We start from the raw sequence: 20,322 nt of genomic DNA, 5'->3' as shown, positions 1-20,322 counted from the left end.
TTTGTGGGTGGTGATGATGCTATTGTTGTTAGTATCATCCTTGTCATCATCATTACCATCATTGTCATTCTGGGTCCTAGTGGTGGCCAGCTCTACTCCAAGTTGTTTACTTTAAAATTTTTCCGGAAGGTGTCTGTGTTTTGCTCCTCTGTGACTGAAGCCTGTACATCTTTTCTTAGCCCTGCTTTATCAAAGCTGGTGTGATCCCAGCCAGCCTCCACAAAGAACTTTAATATGCACAATGCTCAAAACAATCCTCAGTTTCAGACCCTCAGCACAATAAATAGGATATTTGGTGGTTTCTTCTGGATTGCTTACCTAGATCTCAGCTCTGAACGCTCTAGCTCTTTGCACTGTGCACCAGTTGCTTCCAAGTGAGTCTTGCAAAGAGCAAGCAAAGGCTTGGTTGAGCACCTTGCTCAACTCAAGAGATTAAACTGCTATTGATCAAAGTTATTGGTTCATTGTTCAGCATTTCCACATGTAATCAATAATAGTTCATGTCTTCAAACAAAGCTGCAAACTAATGTGGCCATTGTCTCATTTATAGTGGGTTGAAAATCTGCAGTGATTTTCAGCTGAAAAATGGAGTTCACTAAAAAACCAGTATGGTTTGTGGGCCATTAGTGCTAGTTTCCAGGTTATGTTTCTCCATGAACAGTTCGAACTTCTGTACATTCTGTTCCTGTAAACAATTCCATGAAGTCTCTGTATCAAATAGATAGATGCTGCTATTATTATTTCAATAAATTGCAATTCATCAAGAACTTTCACTGAGAAAAACTCTTAGATTTCAGTTTTCCAAGGGTAGACCAAATTGAGGGCCAGTGTTTCAGTTATTTGACTAAACCATCCTTACTTCCCATGGTAGCAAATTAAACAGTGGTGCTTTATATTTACATTTCCATTTACACACTTCACCTAGAGAAGGTGTGTTGGGGAAGGTTGCACTTACATTCAATTAAGGCAGAAATATTGCATGCTTACAGGTAGATATTTTCAACTGTGTGGAGTGTACCCAGTTATCGAAATGTATGTGAAATACTACTGTGTAGTGAGAATGCAGTTCTGTTCAACCAAAGAAAAGGGTGCATGAAATTTTAGTATAGACGGTTGGCTTTATCTTTAAGGAACATTAAAATGGACATCAAAAAATATAGTAATGTAGCGGGTTTAAAAAAAAAACAGCAAGGAGAAGCACATGAATTTGTGTGACAACCAATTTCATAGCAAAAACTTTGCAAGAAAAAATTATGTATGTCCAATACTGATAAGACGTTGTGAGTGTACATTTTCAGATGTGGTTCTCTTAGTATTCCACCCATTCACGACAGCACTCCAAGAATAGTAAGCACAGTCACCAGCCTTCTCTCTATGAAAGGGGAATATATATAGGGCATGGAACAAAACTTCAGCATACAGAACTGACACTGCAAAGTTAAGGACCTGACATTGAAAGGAATTTGTAAAATTCCCTTCCCTGGCTCATCCTGGCACTGACAAGCCCTGTCCTGCTGCGTGCCATTTCTGTTTCCAGTGAGGTATATATTCCCATGTCTTCTTTCAACACTGCTAGACCTAAATGCACGAGCTGGTCAGCAGTGAGTAAAAATGTGTCTATCTAAAGCAGCCACTGACACTCACTCATTTTAAATTCATTTGCTGGGCGCAGTTTATTTAAATTTTAGCAAAGGTGCTTTTTATCACGGAGCTTTGAGTTCCCTGCCTGAGATGTGGCTGTTGGCAAAGGGCAGCAGAAATACGAGTCAGGCTCGTAGCCGGTGGCATGAAAGAGAGAAAGAGCCAGGCCTCAGCCCTGTTTCTGGGGGCAGCACGTCCTGAGCAGCTGCAGTGGCTTTCAGCTGAGCTCTAGCCTGCTGGTATTCAGGGCTTCTTCCAACAGCACCAGTCTGAGACAAGTCATGATAAAATATTAGCTCTGCACAGTTGCTGGTTTTGCCCCTGAAATAAAAGACTTCTTCTTCCACAAGTTATTTCTCTAATCTTGTAAAGAACAGTCCTTAGTAACATGCATTTGCATGTATGTAGACAGAGTGATTTTGAGAAGCGTTCTTCTGAGTGTTTATTTTAGACATAGGCTTACTTATGACATTCTCATGTGACATTCCTGGAGCCTTGATATTTGTGATCCTCACATAGTAATAACATTCACTGTGGTAAGTTAAACATAGGTAAAATAATTATGGCTTACTGATGTTTGATGACAGGATGTTGTTTCTTTTTGTTTCCAAATAAAATCATGAGGAAAGGAAAGAAGAGCAGTGCCCTGCTGCCAGGGAGGGAAGGAGCGCCTGGCATGACAGGCTGGCTGTGGTGAAGGGGCCAGCCCACGGCTGCTGCTGCTTTGCTGAGAACTGATTTGTGCGCTGAATGTGCTGTCAGGAGCCTGCCCAAAAAAACCTAGGAGTCCCCATTTCTGCGGGGATAGCAGGCCCTGTATCTATAAAGCACACAATATGCAGACAGATGTGGGGATCAGTGACAGCATCATTCTTTTTATGATCCTCATATGTGTAGAAAAACACAAGTCAGAAAACGAAGCACTTTTCATTTAATGGCTTCTGGATTTTGAGGGTTTATAGGAGAACAGAAGCAAAAAGTGTTAAAATCCCATGGACTGAAACCATCACTTCTTAATGATGCATCTTTTCATACCAACCCATTTGAGATGTTGCATACCAGAATATAAATTCAGAGCCGCTGCTCCCTTCCCCTCACACAAATCGCATTTCATTTTATTGAGATGTAGATAAATGTGCAGGGGGAGAGTATTCTGTTTTTTCAGGCCCGCCCTTAATACTATTAAATAATTGTGTAATTAAAGGCTCCAGCAATTTGCCATCTCTTTTCACATAGAATTACTTCAGATGTCTGGCATACACACTCACCCTGTTGTTCAAAGCCATTACAGTCCATACAGTCAATAATCTGCAGATTAAAAATTCAATAAGTAGACGCATTAAAAATTGCATGGTTCCAATTCAGTCCATACTCCCAATTCAGGCTGCTTAGTGTTGGAAGGTGGTTTCTGAAAAGCAGGAGATGGTGCCACCATTTCAGAATGCCTCAGCTCATGCCTAACCACGTTGTAGCTGCAGAACAAGGGCTTGCTTGCAAGGGCTCTAGTGAATCTATAGCTACTATTTGAATAGAGAAGATAATAAATGGGCAATTTCTCTCTTAAAACCAAGCTCTCCATGCAGCTTGGCTACCAGGGTGTGCCTGAAACAGGCTTTCCAGTCTCCCTCCATCTCGCTTGGGAAGGCTGAAAGTCTTCCATTCTGAGAATTACTCAGTGCAGATTATTGATGCCGTCTGATGTTACATCTTCACAGAGTGTTTGTTTGTTTGAATTCAGACTGTTGATATGGATCTGGGGGAAGAGAGGTAGAAAGGTTGCAAACTATCACGCTTAATGTTTGTGCTTCCATTTGTTTCCAGTTGTTTTGCTGGTGTTTCAAGTCCAGTTTCTAGTAGGGAATTTTTCTCTGAAAGGCCAGACCATCAGTCTTGCAAATGTTGCTTTTCAGTAAGTAGTCCCCACAATGGAGAGGCCACTGTAATACAAAAGTTACATTTTCAAAATATCTCCGATCTTACTATGGGTAGGAAAAAACTTTTTACCTTTGCAGCGGTGAAATTGTTAATGTTGAGCACAGTAAAGGCAGTTTTCCTTTCAAACAAAATGCATGGCTAGGAACTAGCTAATACACCTCACCTGCAGTTTGGCGGTTCTGTATTGTGTGCAGTCTTTGGGAGAAGTTCTGTAGGCACAGGTTGTCTGGCTCCCTTTAAAGGTCATTTAAAGCTGGCAAAATTATCACTCCCCAAAATCTGGATGACCCTATTAGTGAAAAACCTTCTATCTTTACTAGGATTCCTATTCTGTCCACCAGAACGGTTACTTTCCAGAGCTTTATCCATCCCCACCTTTTTCCCCTGATGTGAAAGAAGCTTCTTTACTGCAGCAATTGTGTCTTCTTTGAATCCCTGTCAGTCTTTGCCTTTTATGCAAGAGATGCCATCAGGCTGCATAGAATGCTCTGGAAGATGTAAAGCCCCTGATGGCTGTGCCCAGCACAGGTTTGACTTGACAGCAAAGCTGAAAAAAACCCCACTGCCAAAGCTACCAGATTACATTAGTTTCAATCATGAGTGATCAATGCAAAAAATATTTTAGACCTTTACCCACACATGATATTAAGGGCACTTTAATCTCTAATTACTCTTCATTCATGCAGTGTAACACAAATGCTTTATATGTCTCTTTTATCTGTGGTGAAATGTTTACAGGGTGATATTTTTTTCTCTCATGTGGAAAAAGGCAGAAAGACCATAAAACAGGAATTTTCTTTTGGTGCTGGGATGTAAGGGCCAAGTCTAGTGACAGTTAAGACTGTGAACCTTGTACTCAGAGAGGCAGAGATCCTCACCATGTGAAGGAGCAGAGTCCTGTGTGCTTTACCTGTGTGCTCTGTTTCTGTCCCAGCTGTACAGGGTGATCAGCAGGTATGGAGATGCCTGAAAAATAAATTACATCAGTCTAACATTCATAATACACCCTGAAGTGGGAGTGAAATTTTTATTCAGTGTTTGGGAAGAGACACGGATGATGAATTTTAGTTCTGGTGGGTTTGCACCTGAGCAAACCTGATCCTTTGTAGGCTGAAAGGAGTTGGATCTGATAAGGATGTGCAGTACTACAGCACGCTGGTGGTCTTGGGTTCCTCTCCCAAGTGCATTTAGCCAAGCAGAACTTAGCCTGTTTATCCTGATAATTAGAATCTGGTTTTCTATTTAATATTTACTAATAACACCATGCACTTACAAGGCCTTCCAACCAAGCACTTGACAAACCTTAATGGAATAAGCCTCATAGCACTCTGGGGAGGGAAGTGAATACCATTTTTTTTATCATGCTGAAAGAGTAAGATGATGTAATTGTACCTCCCTGAGTTTATTTATTTCTTGTCTCCCATTATCTGTCTGATAAAAACCACTAAGTAGCAAAAAAATCTATTGTTTTAGAAATCCTTCTGGTAGTTTAACTTTATTCTAAGACTAGTAACTAATTTAGACAGAAGCATAATTAGTGCAAATGTTTCCCGTAACTCGCTCTGATGAATGCCACTGCATTTGGATATTCACTTGTAGAACATGCAGCTGAATAGTAAAGAGGTTTTCTCTACAAAAAGTGTGTGAGCAGTGTCTGTGTATGGAAAGAGACTTAACTGGGACTTTCTGATCTTAAGTGCAACCAGGTGTTGTTGAGAAGTGGCAGAGCCACATGAAGTGTAGGTTGAGTGGGGCACCAGGAGTACACAGGATGATGCCACAGGGCCAGGTGAGAGGTGCTGCAGGAGATGGGAGCAGCCCAGACAGATCAATGGGGTGGCAGATGCCAAGGGCACCAACATGTCGTGCAGTGGTTCTGACTGGGAGGATAAGGAGTAATGAGAAGGTTGTGTGAGGTGCTAGTGGTCTCTGTCAGGCACTGTTCATATGGTCAGCTTTGAGGAGTTGAAACAATTGCTGAAAAAAAGGGCAGGAAGTGACTTGTATGGATGATGCATACTGCTGATGTGAGTTGGGGCAAACAAAGAAAAACTGCAAGCTTTTCTTCAATACCAGTACATGCTGGGCTTCACATGTTGGATGTACTTAACCATACCCAGAAGTCTGTTATCTGCCTGTGCAATTGCTGGAATTAACACTGTCCTTTATGCAATAACAAAAAAGTATGTGTTGTTTTATATCAAGCTGGGACAGGACTTTATTAGTCCTAATTCGAAGGTAATGCACTAATGGCAGTATTTGTCAGATGGGTTTTTGCAGTGTGAAAACTGGTAGGAACTGTGGGAAAACAATCCAGTGCAATGCTTTGTTTTCACATTCCAGCCCAGAGTGCCTTCTGATATAGCACAACAGCTGAAATTCATAAGAGAAACACATTTTACTTCTTCTGGCTCCAAACTGCAGCAGAAATTTGGCAAATGGGCCTGAAATTCCAATCCTGCTGCATTTTAAATGACCAGGTGTCCCATCATTCGCTTGCCTAGTTCATTGTCAAAAAGAGGAGCTTCTCACTCTCTGCAGAATTCATTCTGTGTGACCACATGGTGTGTGATACCTCCCTTTCAATCACCATGATGCCATTTATTTACCTTTCTTCTCTGATCAGACAGAGAAGGAAGACTTCTTCATATGGCTTATTTTCTTCCTGTCAGTCTGCCCAACAGATAACTGCCAATAATGGGACACGAGCTGCAGCAGTTTTGGGTTTTGGACACATCCCTGAAACAAACTGGTTAGGTATCTTCTCATTAGAGCTCCTGAGGTTTCTGCACAACTCCTGTGCATCAAGCTAAAAATACCTAGACCTTCGCATTTTAGCAGAAATATCCCCTATCTTTTAAAATATATTTTAAATAGCCACATATGAATGAAAGTATTGCAGTAAAACATGACATCAGATAGAAAATTTTTCTCCCTACCCTCTTCTTTCTTTCTTTCTTTCTTATAAAGGACTGCCTTCCCATCTGCTTCAGATGGGAAAGCCTAGCCAGCACGCTGGACTATCTGGTAATTAAAGGGATTTTCTGTGAACTGTTGCATTCAAGTGTTAATTCTAACTAGAAATGCATGTAGATATGAATATATATATATATATATATATATATATATATATAATATAATATATATCAGTACTCTTTAAAATATCATTAGAGAGTTTATAGTATTTATAGAATTTATAATTTATAGAAAATAAATCACCATGATATTTTGATTAATTCTTAATAGTGTATTAATTTGCTGAGATCTCCTTAGTAGGCATTAATTAGACCCTAAACAAGACAACTTCAAGGATTTCTGGGTTTGTATTCTTTCTTTCTTTTTTTTTTTTTGCAGCCCTTCTTTTTATATTATTACGATGATGCTACTAATACTAATAGCAACAATAATTACAAGAACAGGAGTAGTAACAACTGTTAATCTAGGATAGCCTTTAAATAACTCCCCTGAACAATTAAAAATTCTAAATATAATGTAGTTTGAGATCTTTTTGTCATCATAAGTAATTTTTATTAATTTTAAACACCATTTTAGTTGTATAAATCAGTTTTGTTTAGTATTCACTGCAGATAAGAAAATGTATTTCCAAGGGTTGTAAGGCACAAAAAATTAGCAGTTCTTAACAGAAACATAAATGTTATCTAGTGGTTTTGATACAATTAGAAAGTATCAGCAAAAAATCCTAGCCTTGGATTTGTTACCCATTTCATATAATTCATTACAAGCACTGCCTAATAAATTTAGCAGTTTGAAATTGATTTATGCTGAATCTTTGTAGTATTAACATTCTTGTTTTATAATTATGAGCAAAAGGAGCATAACCTTTTCCTAATATATGGAAAAGAGATGTAATGTCTCAGAAAAAAAAAATCACTGATTCTGCTTTTCTCTCTGCCGTTAGCCTTGCTCTCAGTTCTCCAGCTAATGCTGATGCACAGTGACACACAGTGAAAGTACCAAGACTGCAGCAAAACTCTGATTCTGTCTCGGTGTTGAGAATACAACGTGGTCCTTTGGCACATTCTGTACAGAATGAAGGAACTTACATATACTTGCAGGTTTCAGGGATCTTCAGTAGTACAAAATTAACAAATGCCTTCATACTCTACTTTAAAATGTTGACACAGACAAATAAGGCCTAATTTTAAACCACTCTGAGCAACAATGGCTACATGTCTTTTTTTTTTTTAGAACCATCTTCAATATGGTAGTTCTCATTGGGAGAAATTAAGTATATTAAGATAAAAGGGCTTTATATTTCATTCTACTTGTGAAAGCCACTGTGTACATGCTGTTCTGTGCTGATCCTGATGCTGAAGAAACACCAAAGATATTTTTCCCCCCTTTGAATTGCTGGTATCTCTTTACACCTGAAATTCCCATTAATATATTTACAGGGGTTGCTAAGTAAATCCCCAAACAACCTACATGCAGTTGTGCTGTCTATGTAAAGGGCAGCTCCCTTTCCCAGCTCCATCCAGCCTTTGGTCTGCCAAGGTCTGCACAGGTATGTAACAGAGCAGCTGTGAACAATCAGGAATCAAAAGCTGGCCATGAAATATTATGGAGTTGATTTTCTTCTCTTAAGCAAAAGATAAAAAAAAAAAGTCTTTTGTTTTTTAATACTTTCAAGTCCTGAAAATCAGAACACAGGCAAGGTTTTCCTCTTTACAGCTGATGGACTTTTTTTTTTCTTTTCTTGGCAAAGTACCGCCTCTCCATCCCAAAATTATTGAAAAGCATCCAGTACCAAACAATGAAGTGAGTAGCTTTATAAGAAGAATAGGTTTTGTCTGGATAAAATGTGTGTTGAAAAGAGAGATTTCTGATCAATAACTCTATTTATACAAAAGGATGACTTTCTATGAATACATTTTTAATAGGCTTAAAAAAAAAAACACCCTGGAGGCACCCATCACGGCAAAGGAAAGCAGCTGCAGCTTCCAACTGATATTAAAAGACATCTTTACATTGTCTCATCTAGGTGCTGTATGAGGTCCTGAAAATACCTACAGGTGCCTCATCCTCGTCTCCCACATACCCTCTGGATTTTGGGAGCCCCTGCAGAGACAGACTGTGTGCCATGCATAAGGTCTGAAATTTAGAAGAGCATTTAATTTAATTATGTGAATAATCCTGTTGAAGTACTTTAAAGTAATCACATGCTCAAAGTTAAGTGTGTGCTTAAAAACTTTGCTAGGCTGGGGCATGGCCTGTCCCCCTCCCTCAGACACCATACAAAATCAGATCGGTTGTCAAGAGATGTACCACATCCAGCGGGATTGCTTCCTGTGTCTTCTGAACTTGAATCTTGCCAGCTAATTTATATTGTAGCTATTTGTATTTCATGTCATGTGAAATATCCCAAAATATTGAAGAGAAGGTTCTCAAGAGATTAAAAAGTATAAAATGTGAATGATGTAAGGGAAAATTTCAAATATGACACAAGTGATGAAAAGTAATTAAAGAAATTATTAATGTTAAAACCAAATATGTTTTATGTTATGCAAGCATATGCCTGGGATTTGCCTATTACCAAGACTGCAATACACAGAAACAGTGAAAAATCCCTGTACATTACAAAGCTGCTAGAGTGCCAAATTTAAACATGCTTTTTTTCCCCATCTGCATTAAGTACAGCCAGTTTGTTCTAAAGGCCATCCCTTTTCTGTTCTAATGCCCTGTGTTCCTTGGTTTTGTTTTTGATCGTGGTTTTTGAGGAGGTAAACGTCCTGGATACAGTTTGACAGAAGATATTATCACAGAGATAACATATGTTACATTTAGAAGCTGATAAAATGGATTTGGATTTTCCTTGCTCTGCTGCAATGTTGATGATGTTTCAGAAAATTTAATATAAAGGGAGTTTATATATTTTTATAATTTTAGCTATTTAAGTCCACTATCAAAACCTGGTTTTGAATCAATGTATAAGTGTAAGAAATATGTAGTATTAACATTATACTAACTCTCTCTTGCCTGTGCTGCAAGAGAAATAGGCTGTGTTACACCATAGTTTGTGAACTATACTTTATAGTTTTGAAATGCTATTATTTGCCCAGTTAATTCAGTTTTAACTGTCCATTCAATTTCAAAGTATAAGTGAGTTCTGTTTACCCAATTTCTTACTGGGTGGATGTTGTGGTATATGCCAAGTATATTTATGATTTAAAAGGATGATGTTTCAGCAAACTTACTGCATAATAATCTTTACTTCATTGTTATACTGTAAGTGGTTAAAGCCAAGTGTACATGAATATATAATGTGTTCCTCCAGTTATGTAGCACAGCAATACATTATACTGTTGAGCTACTAAGACATTTATTCCAAAGGAAATGCAGAGAGTGATTTAGAAATGCCAATAACAATAATGCAATTACAGTTGCAAAACATCTTAGTTGACCAAACAAATCTTTTCTAAATGCACCTAGAATATTTCTTTAGCACATTTAATTAAGTATATATTCAGCATATTTAGTTTAGGACCCAATTAAGCACCAGAAGCATAGCAGTATAAAATACAGTACTTGCCTTCCAGGCACTCCAGCTTCAATTCAGCAACAGTTGCATTGGAAGCTGTAATGCTGCTGCAGAGATGGGAAAGACAATGCACACATGAGAGGCCATATTGCAAAGTGGCACTGGTATCTACAGTAATGGTAGCAATCATTCAGATGTTCTAGCTGAACTTTAGACACGTTGCAGCTCTTAATTTATTAATGCCATATTTTTTCTTTATGAATTTCTCACATCAATCTCTTCCTTGTACGTGTGCAATTAGTTGTGTTAGATTCTCTTCAACTTTCTAGGAATGGATCCTTGCACAGTATTTACAACCATCTTTGCATCTCTGGTTTGTATATCAATGTGTCAAGATGTCTCAGAGGCAAAGAGCAGAACACATGCAGCAAAAGTGACAGTGACATGAAGTTACATCGCTCCAAACACTAAATCATGCTGCTGAAGAAGCAGAAGACTTTGACAATAAGGTCTAAACAGAAGGACATTTTGACCTACAACATAACACCAGATTAATGACTTGCTGATACTAACTGGCCCTATATCCAGTGGCTGATAAAAAGCTGCTGTTGATGTTTGCCCAGCTCCTGTCCCATACGGTCTGGGTGCAGGCAGGAGGAGGCAGGAAGCAGAGCCCAGCATGCCAGAAGTGACTCCCACTTGGGCGGACAAGGGGCACCATCCAGCTTCCCTTCCAGTGGGGTCCGACACTGACAGGCATTGCCAGCTACCAGGCATGTTCATACATTCCTGCTGGCACTTTCCAAGGCACTTGCACGTATGCCAGGAAATCACTTGTTTCCTCCTATAAGGAAAAGCAGCACTGCTTGTGCCTGGCTGTGTGTTTCTGTCTGGCTTCCCTCGCTCACAGTCCAGTAGAGTGGCTCCTTGAGCACAGGGTTTTCATAGCTTCATCTTCCCCTTGCATTGTCGTGGCTAGTACAGCCATCAGTTTTCTTGGCTGTCCTTGGTGTGGTGTAAAGCTTTTTGTCGGAGTTAGAGCAGCAAGGTGCCTTTGTGGTGAGTGGTGCCCATGGAAGTCCCCTCTAGACCTGCTGGGAGGGCTGTGCTTGAGTTCAGGAGTGGGTGCCAGCACTGGGCATGGTGTAACAGCAGTGGCTCTGCCACAGAAACAGAGCCTGTGGGGTCTCGTATGACTACCATAATTGATGTGTGTTTTCAGGATGGGCATATGGTACATCTTTCTGAGATGTTTTTTTATTGTTGACTGATGGTTTCTGTTACAGCAGCATGTCCTTAAACTCTGGGGTATGCTTGAGGTTTAGGTTAGGCAAACAATGGAAAAATGCTAGAAGGAAAAACCTCTGAATGTCTCATAAAGGGTTTCTTGCCCTTGAAAAATTGATAGGCTGTCATTTAACCTTGTGGCACCTCTTCAAGCTGTCAATCAGACACTGAATATTTGAGACTTGTGAAGTATGATACAGAGTAACAAAATGGTATCTGCTCATTCAAAATTATGTGTATTGGATTAATCTCTTGAAGTATGTTGATAACAGATGGAATAAAAGATCATATGGCACAGATCACATAGGCTAAAGTTAACCCCAATGCCCTGCTCAGTGTCCATTTTCTCATTTAATGCCACTGCTAATTAACTGGCATGAGTGTTTGCAGCCGTATGTATGATGTTACTGAAATCCTGCTGACTTTTGGCATACCTTGATTCCCACCTGTATGGTACTGCATGAGTTTACTTTAGTTTTGTGCTTGGGGCCCTTAGTAATAGGCTCTTAAATTTACCTGTTTCTCATGTTCTTGCAAGTGAGGGAGGTTCAGTTGCCTCATCAGGAATTTGGTGAGTTGCTCTGCTTTTTGGTGTCTGTGCTTCTCTTGCAGCAGCAGAACAGGTCAGATCAAACTGAAAAAGATACAGCTGCTGACATAGAGATGCTGGTCTTCTCCCCAAGTTTGCTTTTACATTTTGCACTTCATGCAAAATATATCAGGGCTTGAAATAGGAACTGTGGCACAGAGCCCTTACTTTGTTATAAACAGGGGGATGATATTTCATGGGTGCACAGCTGTGGCTTAAGTTCAGTAGATTGCACAGTAAACTTTTTTTCTCTGAAATTTCATTTAGGTTCAGGGTAAAATAATGGGTTTTTTTCCTTGCTAAGCAAAGGAAAATCTTCCTGGTTTTGTTTGTCTAAATACTTGTGTTTTAATATATTTATGTCTTGATTTTGAGGCAGTAAATGCCAAATATATTTATGAGTCTATGTATTCAAGAATAACAGGAACATCCCAGAGATCTGGTACCATATCTCTTCTTATGCTATTTCCATGGCTTATTTTGTGATGTGATCCCATCAAAAATACTATGTACAATTCAGGTCTTTTGTGTGCACAAATGATAAATTCGGTTTAGAATTAACCAAGAAGATCAGAGGAATGGAGAGCCTGTCTTGTGAGAGGAGACTTAAAGAGCTTGGCTCGGATAGCCTAGCAAAACAAAGGCAGAGAGAGGATCTGATTGCTTACCATAAATACTTCAGAAGGATAAACACCAGGGAGGGAAAGGACTGTTCAAGCTACAAAACAATGTTGCTACAAGAATAAAAGGGTATAAACTAGCCATGAGTAAAGGCAGGTTGAAAACTGGAGAAAGTTCAGACCATGAACAGTGAAGTTCTGGAAGAGCCTGCTGCTGATGGTAGCAGGGGATTTTTTTTTTTATGGAAGCTGGTGATTGCTTTCCAAGAGGGAATGCATCACATTGTAGCCTGTGACACCAGGGGCCTGGATTTGATGAGTGAGAAGATCATTTTCATTCCTGAATCCCTGTTGCCCTATTTAGTGCAAGGTTTGTCTTGTACAGATATGCTGGCAGGGCACCATTCCCCCTCTACCATCTAAGAGGGGTAGATACCAGCCTATATCTTGCTTTTCTCTCTGAGCATCATACTGCTGAGATTAGAATCAGGACTTAAATGAATGAATGTACAAGAATATGTAATGCTGTGATCTTTCAGAGGATGTTTTATTTTCATCTCTGTTTCCTTTCTTGCACACATGTGATGCAGGGAGATGTTACTCCTTTGTATGCCAATGTTACTTTTCTGTCAGCTTTTTGGCACGCAAAATTAGGAAAGAAATTGGCCTGGTGCTAAACTATAGACCCAGGGACTGGGAAATTCTCCTGCTCTCTACATGTAGCAGTACAAGGCTATTCTTCAACCTGAAGGAGCTATAGAAGGCAACACATTATGTTGGCAATTGTTGCAGTGAATGCTGCATCGTCTGGCAAGAGGCTCAGCTTGATGTGGACAAAAAGTGAATTTCTCCTTTGTGCCTACATCCTTAGCTCCCTTGTGATGAAAATAGAACCTGCTTTAATCTTCCTGAGGCTGACGGAAAGATATCTTGCAGACTGCAAGTCAGCAGTTGCCCACACAATTGTTTGGCAAAATCTATTTTTAAAAGTCCATAAATTCCCCAACTAGACAAACCGGGATCTAACAAAAAAACATCGTCACTAATGTACTATCCTTTTAAAGAAAGACAATACTCTTCCTCCCCTCCTTTCCTCCTGTGGAAAACCTGGCTATTTTAGTGTGAGTGCCAAGCGCCTGCGAGGAGCGCATCAGGCCAGCTGCCGCCCTGTGCTCTGGTTTCACGGTGGTTTGCAGCCCCCGTTGGTGGCCACGGGCTGGAGGTGCTCCCTGTGCTGCTGAGGGTGCAGGAGTGGGTGGCAGGGGACAGATCCCTGCAGTGACACCTCGCAGATCCCTGCGAGCAGCCCTCTCGGGCGTGCGTCAGCAGGGCTGGAAATACAAACCAGGAAATCAGGTTAAGCCTCTTCACGGTTGTCGTTCCTCTGCGCATCCCCTTCTCTCCTGCTCGCTGGAGTGCGCTACGTGGGAAGCTTTAGCTGACTCTGGAATCCACCTCATAATTTTTTTTCACTTATTACAGTTGCAGACTCAGAACGAGTTAAAATTGCCTGTTTTTACCCCTGGAAGAACATACTGTGCACATGAGTCACCTACACTAAACACCCTTTGAAAATATAGCCCCGGGCTTTGATCTACAGGCTTGTGTTATTTTTTTCTATATTTTAAATCATTCAAAAGTGGTTTTCAGGCTGACCTAAAGGTCTTTTATGCAGAAAATTGTACAGCCTACCTGAATTGAATCTGTAGTGCAGAAGATTTTTTAACTCTCTAGCTTTACGTGTAAGAATTTCATATGTGAAAGAGTTATTTGTGCATGAATGAGCTTGCACTTCAAACTTAAACTGTTTATGTAAATAGGCAAATCTTACTGTACATCCTCAGTGCAAAAGTCTCCTTTTTGAATTAACAACTTCTCCCCTCCAAAAAACCTCCCCCCCAAACCTAAAACCAACAACGCAAAATGAGAAATGATTATGATAGAATTATGGTTTTCAACTTGTGTTATTATATGTGCCTACATTTAGATTCCCAAAGGGACCAATTTACTAATATTAAGTATTCTTGCAATAAATGGGATGTGGTAAAGAGAGCTGCATGTATTTTATTTTTTTTAACTTAAGAGTTGAATTTCAAATGAATGATAGTAGCACTAGAGTTCCAAATGAGTGGGACTTTTTCCTAAACCTCTTATTAATTAGGAATTATCATAAGGCAAAATATCTGCATTAATTTGCCAAAGGGAGAATAAAGATTGGTGTATTGCAGTACTCACAAACTTGTTCTGGTGGTGCTGCAATGCACAAAACTTCTAATAAATTGTGGGAAATGATAAATTTGACAACAGGCAATTAATGCTAATCTTTCCCTTTGCAGGGGTACATTTTATGCTGGTGTTATAGGAGCAGAATTATTAGCTCTTCTACTTTGCTTTCAGCCATACTGCATGCAGCTCTCTGCAGTATGTTGTAGTAATCTATAAAATGCCCCCTCAGTATAATGCTTGTGGCACACAAGCACCAAATAGATGGATTTGGGGCTGATCCTTTAGATAGCAGACCAAGTAAGACTGCTTGCTTACTTTTACTATCCCCTTTGTAAACTCTTTGTCTTCAGCAATGAGAAGATGCTTTCAGAATAGGTTGCATTGTATTCTTGAGCAGCTCATTGTTGTGAGTCTGAATTTTGGATGGATGTGATTCATTTTCTGAGGAAAAGAGCTAAACACTTACTGAAGTAAATGGCAGCTTTTTTTAAAGCTAATTATTCAAATTTTACTTCATATATAATTAAAATCATGTTGAACTATTTCAGGAAAAAAAACCCAAACACACTATAATTTCTTGTGGTTATAATGGTGTCTGGTTAGTAAACTCTTGTTCTTCTGAATACCCCATGCATGAAATAGAGCATGGGACACATTCAGAGTTATTTGTGAAATTATCTCAATGCAGAGCTGACACATATCATAAAAATAAATAGCTTAATGTGTTTGTGTGCATTGTGAGTGAGGATTTAATTTTTTTAAGTCCCTATTGTTCCTATTTTTAATTTCTGAGCTGTTTCATATTGGAATAGACCCAAGCACAATGGGAAACAACAATAATGTTTAAGCATTGAAAATTTGCAGCTTTGGTTGGATTTCTATTGCGATTTTAGTTGGTAGGAGAAAAGATATGCACACATATGTATCAGACCCCTTCCCTTCCCTTCCCTTCCCTTCCCTTCCCTTCCCTTCCCTTCCCTTCCCTTCCCTTCCCTTCCCTTCCCTTCCCTTCCCTTCCCTTCCCTTCCCTTCCCTTCCCTTCCCTTCCCTTCCCTTCCCTTCCCTTCCCTTCCCTTCCCTTCCCTTCCCTTCCCTTCCCTTCCCTTCCCTTCCCTTCCCTTCCCTTCCCTTCCCTTCCCTTCCCTTCCCTTCCCTTCCCTTCCCTTCCCTTCCCTTCCCTTCCCCCCACCATCTCCCTCTCCAGTACCAATCTCCCTCCCAGTATGAAGCATTTAGTAAACAAATTATATTGTTTGCTTTGTGTGTATATAGATACAAGGTGCAAAGATACAAAACTCTCTGTGAGCTCATACATCAGTGCTGACAAAGCCCAGTGCTTCCTGACCTGAGCCATGGGATTGCCAGAAGACAATAGGCACAATGTTTGGAGCAGAGGTTAAGGAGCTGGTTTAGCATTATTGTCATTCTATCCTGAAATTAATTTCAAAACTAATTATAGTGCTTGCTTCTACTATTCCTTTTCTTACCAGTGAATCTAGCTGTGTCTTGTGTATTTTTAGATTATTCGCATTTAAATGTACATTTTTTTTTTCTTCTCCTGTCTTATCAAACATTTCCTACAAAAGCCATGTCCTGCTTCATTAGTTAGAAGCATCAATTTGCCAAAGGCCCATATTTGTGTATTACTTTAATTTGTGGTTTCAGTGGAAAAAAAAAAAGCCATCTATATTTGTTTGTTTATCTTTATGTGCCACTGAAAAGCAATTGCTTGTGTTGTCTTGTCTATCTGACATGAAATGATTCAAGTGTTGCATTACTTCCATTGCCTAGTGGTCACTGGACCATCCAGTGGGCACAGCAAATCGTGCTCCTGGTCTAGCTCAAATAGCTCAGCTGAACCCAGGGGATCTTGGCATGAACAGTGGGAAGAGGAAATTGCCTGTAGCAGGCTGGAGAGAAGTAAAAAATTCTAGATGATATTTCAGATTATGTTGCTTTGTTTGTGGAGTGCTTGCAGGTTTATTGTATATATAAGAAAATACAAAAGTTCTCGTGTGCCCACATGCACACAAATGCTCCATGGCATGCATGGGTAATTTCTTCTGTGTTCAAGACATCAGGATATATCCACAGTTCTCAGCCATTACTCTGTTGGATTCTGATGTTCCCAGTCCAGTGGCAAGCTCTGTATAGCACCCTGCCAGATTCTGCTGGAGCAGTGGGGAGCCAGAAGCTGACCTTCTGTAAGCTCAAGCAGTTCCTTAGACCAAAAGCCTCTCTGGAATATTCTAGACATGAGCTTTTCAGTGAGGGAATTAGGAGAGTTATAAAGGTGTAAGAAGCAGATACAGCCCATTAGGTCTCCCTAGATGAGTAGCTCTCCTCACTGAAGTGGCTGAGGGAGGAGAGTGGAGATTTCTGTAGCAAATCAGAGTTTCTCTGCCAGCAGCTAAATCCCATATGGGAGCATCAGCTGCACTTCCAGACAGGAGTGGAGTCCTGTGGCTGTTGGAGAGATAGTGTTAGTTCCAGCCTTAAGATTGCTGCAACTCCCCACAGGGCTTTCCAACCAAGAATAAATCTGTTATTCTCTGACACAAACTGCTGAAGCTGGGTCTTCCCCATCTGCACAGTGCCCCTTTTCCCCCTGAACACAAATAAGGCATCTCTTGCCTTCCAGAGCTCCTGTGGTTCAAGCAGGAACTGGTATTTTCCACTGGGTTAGGTTCTGTGAGCTTTGCATATTCTTTTCCCTGTATTTTGCTCTGCAGACCTGCTCAGGAGATGGGGGATGCTCTTACCACCTGGACATGGCATACGTGTGGTAGGGTCCAGGACTGCTTGTTGAGTTCTCACCTGCAATGTTGCTTTGCATTTTTTAGCAGTCTTATTTGTGCTGCATCTTAAAAGTCACTGCAGTGCTCACTGTGAAGGTGCCCCATAGACGTTGATACTGCAATTTTTAAGGAGCAAAGATCATTACATTTTTAAAATGTTCATTTAGGATTCTGATTTAAAGCCAGAAGAAAAACCTAAAAGAATCTAAGTTAAAGGAGGAATAGTTCCATGCTAGAATAGCTGCAAATAGTAAATTATACACTTAGTTACATTTGATTGAGAGAGTTTATTGCTCATGTGAGCAAAATGTCTAGCCCCAGGCGCTGTGCAGGTAGTTACTGAGCAAGCATACCACCTGCAGTCATGCCAGAATACCCAAACCCCCTGATACCACAGCCTTCTCTGTCCTGAATAGGAATTGGAGGTCATGCCAGATTGCGTTGCAGTGCAGTGAAGTGGACTAGAAAGAGGCCACCCACCTCATTTGCACTTGTGCCTTACAGTAATAGGTGCCTGAATGTCAGTGGGTGGTGATGAAAGGCTAATTTACTCACCCCCAGTGCTGGGTTCACCCCCTTTCTGCACGTGCAATGAAAATCATAAAGTCTGAGAGACTGCCCACTGTACGGAGGCCTCTCTGTTATTTTTATATCTTTTTTAAAAAAATTATTATTTAATCTTGTACGCTCTAGTTGAGCTACATTAATGGATTAGAATACAGTGTGATCTTAGGAGAATTCACTACAATAGATAGATAGCTGGATGGACGGACAGACAGATGCAGGTTTAAAGCACAAGAGGATTTGCATATTTAGTTCTGCTTTACAGCCTCCTTTAGAGAGTGGGATTAATGATCTGCTAAATTATCACAGTTGAGAGTCTTCAGCATTAGTGTGAATGCATATCCTGCTAGAGCTAGTTTTACAACTTTTCTAGAGACATTTACAAATCTTACTGGGGGCAAGGCAGGGAGGGGAGCGGGGGATATCTGGTTGTTGACAAAGCAGCTGGTAACTCAAGGAGAAAAGAGAAAAATCAGAAAACCATCCCTTTTCTGGCATGTCTAAGAGCCTTTCCATCACCCACTGCATGCATTTAGAGTGAGAGTAGGAAGAGTGTTCTCCAAGGACTGTTTGAGTACTCGAGATGCTATGTTAAGCACTCAACTGCAAGTTGGCTTAGAGAAATGTTTTCCAAAAGCATTTATTTGAAAAGGGAAAAAAGAGAATAAAGGCAAGTGAACTTAAGATGTCTAGCACACCTTTTGGTCCCTGATTTTAAGGATTTAAAATGTGTGGTCGAGTAAGGTGTGCTGCAGAGGACTAGGGGCAAATGCGACTACTGTCTTAGACAGCACCAGCCTCATAAACTTCCTTTTGATCTAGCCATTAAAAGAAAGAACATTACTTGGCACATTTCTTGGTTACACATATTGCATTCTTTGGTCCCATTAAATAATAATGAATAATAAATGGCATCATTTGGAACAAAATTCTGCACAGCTCAGTAAGAGAATTGGGCAAACATACCTTCTACCTCTCATGGAGGGAGATGTGAGTGCATCCTAGCACCCTGCCTAGGGTTAGAGGTCTTAAAAAAGCAGGGAGCTGTTTCCAGCCATTTCACTGTTGTGTAACAGTGGTTTTGACCTGCATTAGCAGAAGAGAAAACACATACAGGTTTCAGTTAGGTAGGAAAAAAATAGTGCTGGCTTCAGAGATCACACCAGCAAGACTCCCCACAATATCCAGACTGTATCCAAGAGGAGATTGTTCACAAAAACAATGTGGGAACTGAGGCCACTTAATCTTAGGAAACAAATTTATGGCCCTAGATTAGTTCAATTAAATTTAAGGCCTTAAGAGCACAGTTGGTTTTTGTTCCCTGTGCAGAGAAGAGAACAAGACACATATATGTCCATAAAGTGATTCAAGTTTCAACTGAGCCAAGAGGTGCCAGTTTTTGTCCACTGACTGGATGCAACCCAGCCTCTATATGCAAGTCTTAATGTGAATGCCCCTTTTCCTTAACTCCAGTACCCAGGAGAGCAGGTATTTACATAATGCTCAAGAGATTTGCAAGTGCCAGGGTAAGAATGTCTTTCTGTTATGCAGTTTTTCTCTCTGCTGAAGGTGTCTCGCTGGACGGGTGAGAGACTGATCATCATTCTTGGCAAGCCAGGGCCTAATCCAGCCACACCTTGTCTTCAGGACAAGATCTGTATGAGCAGCCTCTGCAGATGGGTACCAAACACTTGCCTTTTTCTCCCTTCTGTTTGGAATGCCCTAGCTTCACCAAGCTTTTTTGGCTTAAAGGGGTTTATTGGGAGTGTGTTAGGTGCTCATGGCCGTTTAAATGTTACAGATGAACGCTTATTGAACACTTGGCAGTAAGATTCAAAATCCAGATCTCCTCCTCAGGGAGCAAAACTTGATGGTTTAGGGCATACAGGTGGAGTGTATTGCAATTTATAAGGGAAGAGAAAATTCAGGAAAATAAGGCTAAATACATTTTGGCACTGTTTTTCTTTTAGCCGCTCTCTAATGCTGTGCTTCCCTCTCTTTTTTTTTTTTCTTCACCCAGTTCTTTTCACTCATTTTACCTCTTTCCTTTGAATTCCCTTCCTTCACACAGCAGTTCCTTTCTACATTTCCTTTTCCTCCCCTTGCCCTTTCCCCAGGCTGATCCTCTGCACTAGCCTGCTCAGCTCATTTCTTGGTGGTGCA

General features: G+C 40.3%; 1 protein-coding gene across 2 annotated transcripts in view; it reads left to right on the top strand.

The window, feature by feature from the left end:
- The window catches only part of PPARGC1A (PPARG coactivator 1 alpha), a 365,154-nt gene that overhangs the window by 251,040 nt on the left and 93,792 nt on the right, over nucleotides 1-20,322 (top strand). The gene's annotated exons all lie outside the window — the stretch shown is intronic.

This window comes from Zonotrichia albicollis, chromosome 5 (assembly GCF_047830755.1).
Source record: "Zonotrichia albicollis isolate bZonAlb1 chromosome 5, bZonAlb1.hap1, whole genome shotgun sequence".
In the NCBI taxonomy this organism is placed as follows: domain Eukaryota; kingdom Metazoa; phylum Chordata; class Aves; order Passeriformes; family Passerellidae; genus Zonotrichia; species Zonotrichia albicollis.
Note: the sequence above shows the minus strand (reverse complement) of the source record. Positions and strands in the feature narration are given on the sequence as shown.